Genomic DNA, 7724 nt, shown 5'->3' with positions numbered 1-7724 from the left:
AAAAAGTTACACCAAAAATATGAAAACCATTAAATAGTTAATTTAGTATTAATATCGAATTGTTTATTTTATTTTTTATACTATATTCAAATGTATATTTTATTAAAAAATAAAAACATTATCGTTTTCTCAAAACCACATAAAATTATATTACATCGACAAAGATAAATAATAAAAATTAAACATTAAAATGAAGATTTATCTCGTGTATTGCGCGGGTACCCTTGTAGTATTATTAAATTCGTTTACAACAATTTGAAGAAAAAAAATTATATTATCCAAAAATGAATATTTTAAATTTAGTACTTTAGTAAATTCTTTTTTAAATACGTTATAATTGAATATAGATATAATGAAATAATAATTATATAAACTTATTTATAAATTAAACTTTTAACACACAATAATAAACTTATGTAAAAACTACCGAAAAACATTGAATGCTCGAAATTAATAAATATATTTTTAAAATATTAATTTATAATTTAATATTAATATATTAATATTAATTTACCTATCTTATAATTATATTTTATATAAATTTATTAAAACAAAATATTTGACCCCGAATGAAATGACAATAAACCAACAAGTAATTGTGGAAAAGGGGTTTTAATACAATTACTTAGTTTTACTTAATATAATTACTACCGATAATAATATCAACAACTACACTTGGAATACAAAGATCGAAAACACTGAACAAACAATCAAGAGTTGATATTTTGAGACCGAAAACACTCAACAAACAGTCAGGAGTTGATATTTTGAGAAAGCAAGTAGTTGATTTGCTTGATTCATGCAGAGAACTATTCAAAAGACAGTCTAGCATGGGATGAAAGCTCTGCTTTAAATATCACCATGTGCAATAAATGCATAAGAACACTTGTCATTTGTCAAGTGCAGAGTTGATAAGATTTGGTCAGAGTTGTCTTTACAGGAAAGTCTTAAAGTTGATCGATCCATAACTCAAAAGACTTTCACTCCTGAGAAATGTTGCATAATCTAAGATAATTTCTCTAACATTACTCGATAATAACGGTTAAATTAAAATTTTAAATCTTTCATACAGGCTAAGTCTTCAAAATACATAGACATGTAACTTAAGAGTTAAACTGTCCATACCAGGTAAAGTTACAGTTGATCCATACGTCAATGAGGAAAATGAGTATATAAGATAAATATGAGTTCCCCTTGTTAATTAAAAGGTTCATTTGGCTATATAAGTCATGTTTATCTTTAAATGTTCGGAGTAATGGTCATTTTTTTGTATCAATATCCATCATAAATCTTCTTGATATATAAAAGTATTGATGTGGCAACCTAATAATTGAGTATTCTTCATTCTTGAATTGTGATTGAATTTTGTCTAACCTACATTGATAGATAGATGAAATATTGACGATGAATGGTGGACATATAACAAGATGTTGAGATACCTTTGTGGCAAGTCATGAGGCTGGATTCTCTTGAGCAATTGTCTAAACTCACATGGTTGGATCATTTTGACTGAACTTCCAAACATATGCAGTTGACTCATTTTGGCCAACCTTTTTTTGTGGAAAAAAATTAATCTATACTAAATATTAATTGAAGAGATAATTTTAATATGTTTTTGAAAGTAAGAAGTGGAACCGTTGATACGACACCTTAATAATTGAATATTCTTTAATCTTGAATTGTAATTGAATGTTATATATCCCACATTGATTGAGAGTTGAAAGATTGAAAAAAATGTTGGATATGTAAAATGAGGTCGAGATGCCTTTGTGACAACTCATGAGGTTGGTTCCTCTTGGTTGATTCTCTTAACACACGTGGTAGAGCATCTTGGCCGACCCTCCGAATACGTGGGATTGGTTCATTTTGGCCAACTCTCTTTTTGCAAGAAGGGTTAATCGATATTAAAAATTAATTATATATATAATCTTTATTCATTCTATATTTAAAAGTAAGAACCACAACCATCAATGTGACACCCTAAGATTGAGTATTCTTTAATCTTGAATTGTAATTGAGTTTTGTCTATCCCATGTTGATTGGTAAATAAAAGATTGACACTGAATGATAGGATATATAAAGGAAGATTGAGATGTCTCTGTGGCAATTCATAGGGATGACTCCTCTTGAATTATTCTCTAACCTCAGGGTGCTTAATTTATTTGGATGACCCTCCTAACATAGGATTTTTGGCAATCCTCTTTTTAAAAAAAAATCTACATTAAAAGTTAAATAACTATAAGATATTGATGTGACAAATTAGAATTTAATATTTTAAAATCATGAATTGTGGTTGAATTTGGCTTGAATCTTAATCCATATTAATGAGAAAAGAAATTACTAAAACAAAGGGATTTTTATTTCTCCTTGGATTTGAACCTGTGACCTCCTGGTACTTTTGACCTTTGGAGCCAAGCTTAAACCAATCAGGCATCACTCTTGTTGTTTAAATAACTTATTATAAACACCTCTCCGCAGGAAATATATAATTTACATAAATCATCGAAAATGAAAGTGCTCGGTAGTCATTCTTCTTATTACGACATTTTAAATCTTATTTTTAAATCACCTAAATAAATAAGTGATTTATCGTAACCACCCATTTAAAAATAATTCATTAAAATATCAAATCCCAAGTGTATAAACATTTCAAAAATCTCAAAAAGCTAAATACAAAATGTATTGTTTAAAATACCAGTTATCTAATTGTAGGGTCTTCTTGATAATTTCGTAAAGATAAATAATTGAAATAAGGTCAAATATGCAATTAATAAATCCAAAGATATTTATGAATATTGATGGAAATATTGTGGCCAAAATTAAACTTACAAAACTTTTGAAGGCTTTATTGCAATTTATGGAAACTTAAAAATGTCTATCATTTATTAATAAGTTTTAACGACCGTTAGAGAAAAAGACTAAATACAGACGCTTTTGCAAACCACGATGGTCATCTTTTAGTTTTGAAACTGGTGAGAAAGTTGTTATTTTCGATAAACCATAGGGATCAAATTTGTAATTTACTCTTATTATTATTAATAAAAAAAATACGAGTTGAATTTGTAAACTACTGACCAAATATAAATTATTGAAAATCTACAGAAGTTGGGAATAAGGAATATATGTACTTGAAATATTCTATTTTATATTTACAATACGTCGTTTAAAATATAAAAAAAGAATTAAAAAATACATTACAAAGAATAAAAATAAAAATAATTTACATTGCATTTACATAAAAATTGTCTATTATTTTACGAGAACCTAATCTAATTTGCTATATATATATATATATATATGGGGTATATTTTAAATTCAACCATGTTCATTTGTATATACAATGCAACATAATCAATTGAGATATTTATGAAAATGATAAAAGTTCATTTATTATAATTTGAATATTTATGGAAGATGACTAGAGTTCATTGATTATGATTAATACTTTATATTAGAAAACAATCAAAACTATTATGAAATCATATATTAATCAAATTAAATGGACGGTTGAAATTGAGTTTGGTTGTACAAATGTAAATAGTTGCATATATATATATATATATATATATATATATATATATATATATATATATATATATATATTGAAAGGAATGGATTTTATTGTCAAACTTCTAGAAAGTCTTTTTCATAACCAAACGACATCGTTAGGTGGTCACTCTTGCTCTCCCTCCATTGTGTTTTTCAAATCTTCAGAAAGAGCATTTGAAAATGGATTTCTAGTGACGATTTTTTATATGACGGAGTACAATGTCTTCTTATAGCAACGGCTTAGATCGTTGCAAATGGTGGGAATTTAGATATTAAAATTTGTAATAAAAATGGGGAATGTTTATTTTCTTTAAAACCCAGATATTTTCAAACGGTGTCACTTTATTTTTCAATAGATTAAATAAATAAAATAAGAAAAAAATAAATATATTGGTTAGGAATGTTGGATAATTTAAAATCAATATATATATATATATATATATATATATAGGACAATAATCAGATAAAAACTATAAAAAGGTTAAAAATTTGTGAGAACCAATGTAAAAGTATCTTTTTACATTATTGTTTTTGATCAAAAACTAGGATTTAACATGTTGTTTTAAGTATGCTTGTGTTTACTTTATGAAAAAAATTGCATGTAAAACTTTTTTTATTCACTTAATGAAACGAAAAATACACATAAAAAATATTCATATGATGAAACAAATACATGTGAACCTATCACATTATGAAACAAATATATGTGAAGCAATATTCTAAATCCTAGCATTTGATTAAAAAAATTATGTAAAAAAATTTATTTTTAAATTGGTTCTTATGTAATTCGTGAGACCCGTAAGACTAATTTATGTTCATTGACACAACGGGGCTACATTCAAAAGATTTTGAAGCAGTTTAATCTTGATGGAGCAAAGCCGGCCTCAACGCCACTTCCAAGACACATCAAGATTACAAAAGACGATTGTCCGGTAGACGATGTTGGAAGAGCTGAGATGGAAAAAGTTCTCTATGCCAGTGCAGTCGGGAGTCTCATGTATGATATGGTATGTACTTGTCCCGATCTTGTACATTCTGTTGGAGTGATTAGTCGGTTACTATCGGATCCGGGTAAGTCACATTGGGCAGCAGTGAAAACTATATTTCATTATTTGAAAAGCACAGAAACTGACGGTCTCATTTATGGTATGCAAAACAATTGTGATATTGTTGGTTACTACGAATTAGGCAGGTGATCATGTCAGTTGGCCACTGGTTATGTTTTTACATTAAGTGGAACAACTTTCAATTGGAGATCTCGGTTACATTCTGTTGTTGCATTATCGACTACCGAAGCTGAACTTATTGTGGCGGTTGAGTTTGCTAAAGAAGCGATTCATTTACAAAAACTCTTGGTTGGTTTGGGCTTGAAGCAGTCTACTCTCCAGATTAATTATGATAGGCAGAATGCGATTCACTTGGCTACAAATTTGGCGTTCAGCTCTCGTACAAAGCACATTAATGTACATGATGCATTTTTGGTAGCTTTGCATGATGCAAAAATGATGCACTTGAAGAAATGATGATAATTCTGCAGACATGTTCACAAAATCGTTACCACCAGCAAAATTCGAGTATTTCTCGAATTTGATCCAACTTAGATTGTGTTAGTGTCGTTCGGCATCTTGTGAAAGAGATGAGAATATTACTATATATGACATAGCGACATCTTTGTGGATTTATTACTTGGTACGTGTTTGGGTTTCTTAACTCGTTTCGTATTATTGAGATTGCACACTTGCAGGTTTTTTGCTTTTGGCTTTGATGAGTTATGACCGAGCCTAAGCTCGTCACGGTCAAAATGCATTTTGTCACCTCGTGTCAATCTCTATTAGCTATTGTTCGTGCTCGTTGGATTGGTTCGCGTTTTTGTTTTTTCGGGTGATTTACACATCATGAGATGGAGTGTTAGAAAAAACTTAATTTTGGTAAGTCTTTTAGATGTTGTACAACTCATCTAACTCAAAATATAAGTGGTTAATGCACGAGGTTAAAATTAATATTAACCACATGTTTGGTCTTTCCATGTTGCCAACTTGCATGGTGATGTATGGGATTGAAAACTAACAACAACCACATGTTTTCTTTAGGGAGGAATCAACTTGCATCACCAAGAAATAGGTTGCCGCCCAACCTATATATATTATTCATATATAGGTATTTACGTGATGCTTTGATATTTGTTCGTATACTTGATATAACTACTAATTTTACATTTGTGAATCAGTATGAATTGTTAGACCGTAATATACAATATTTAAATCTCATTAATCATTTGTTGTATTGGGTCAGTTTGCGCTCTGATTTATTGTTATCACTTTGGGATTGTAAATCACTAACACGATATTTTAACTGCGACCGACCCAACAAAAAAAGCGTCTCTAAAGCTAACAAAAACGCACCCCTTTAAAATTCCTCTCTAAAACCTTTACCTACCATTATATAGAGAATCTCTTTAAAGAAATTGAAAAGTTGAATGACATTTTTCAACGGTTGTGGTTTAATGAAAGGTTAAAATATGATAAAAAGAAGGAACAAATTAAATGATATTAATTGAATGACATTTTTGGAATATTTTTTTTTTTATTTTAGAAAGATAATCAAATTTTATTTTTGAAATATAATCATATTCTATTTTTGGAAGATAATCAATAAAAATATTTGATTTTTATTTAAAGGTGAAACCATAAAGTTTATAGATGAAACCAGAAAGTAAAACAAATGATTTTTGTTTGAAGTTTATAGGTGAAACCAAATAGCCAAAGTTAATAGAAAGTTCATAGTGAAATATTGATTTTTATTTAAAGTTCATAGTTGAAACCAAATAATCAAAGTTCATAGATAAAACCAGAAAGTTTATAGGTGAAACAATGATTTTATTTAAAGTTTATAAGTGAAAAATAATGATTTTTGTTTAAAGTTCATAATGTTGTACGATGTATGAGTTTTGGTTGTTCCAATTTTTTTTACCAAAGTTCATAAGTGAAACCAGAAAATAAATGAGATAATTAAGGAAGTTTTAAACAAGTTCATAGATGAAATCAGAAATTTCATATGTGAAACAATTAAGTAAATGAGATGATTAAGAAATGTGATAATTAAGTGAATGAGATATTTAAGGAATGTGGTACCAATATATGAAAAAGACGAAAATGTCCCGTAAACAAAATTTGTACTATTTCTTTGGTTGACAAAAGAAGGGGCCTATATATAGGGAGGTTCAAATGAGAATAATAACTAAAAGAATAACACAAAAATGGCCAATTCATGTGCAAAATCACAAGTGATTTTACAATGACGGACAACATAAAGTCGTGTGGAAGACATGGTCCGCAACCTCCGGTTGCGGCCAAATTCACGTGAATCACACGTGATTTTAGCGTAAATCACATGTGTTTCAACCATTTCCTTATTTGTTATTTGGTTATTGTTTTTGTATGAACCTGACACATTTTCTTTCTCCATATACATACATATATAGGGGCCTAATCAAATGAGAACTAATTAGTTTGTATTAATCGTGAGGTCCAATCTCAACCACAAATCAATAGATAAATTAGGAAATTTATAATTTTGGTAATTTTGAATTAAAATTTTAATGCAAGGATATTTTAGTTATTTTAAAACTCTTCTCTCTTCTCTCTTCGTCCTCTGGCCTCCGGCCACCGTCCTCGGGTGATAACACAGTGGTATCACAATGCATCTTATATGTCCTTGGGTATCACACTGAGGTCGTTTGTGTGGTCGATCAGAGATGTAACACAGTGATATCACAATGCATCTTATATGTGCTTGGGTATCACATTGTGTCTTTTGTTTAACAGATTCAATATTTTTAGGTATCACAGTGGTATCACCGGAGGATGGTGGCCGGAGGACGGGGGACGGAGAGAAAAGAGAGTAGAGAGGAGAGAAAATACCTAAATTTCCCTGTATTAAAATTTTAATTCAAAATTACCAAAGTTATGAATTTCCTAGTTTATCTATTGATTTGTGGTTGAGATTGGATTTCACAGTTACCACAAACTAATCAGTTCTCCCTTGAATGAGCCCCTATATATATATATATATATATATATATATATATAGACTTGGGATCATGTAAGACCAGCCTGTTTTCGTGAGACCCGTGAGACCAACATTTTACACTTGAAACTTCACAGCAAAATGCTGTG

This window comes from Cynara cardunculus, assembly GCF_001531365.2.
Source record: "Cynara cardunculus var. scolymus isolate 2C chromosome LG 9, CcrdV1, whole genome shotgun sequence".
In the NCBI taxonomy this organism is placed as follows: Eukaryota; Viridiplantae; Streptophyta; class Magnoliopsida; order Asterales; family Asteraceae; genus Cynara; species Cynara cardunculus.
Note: the sequence above shows the minus strand (reverse complement) of the source record.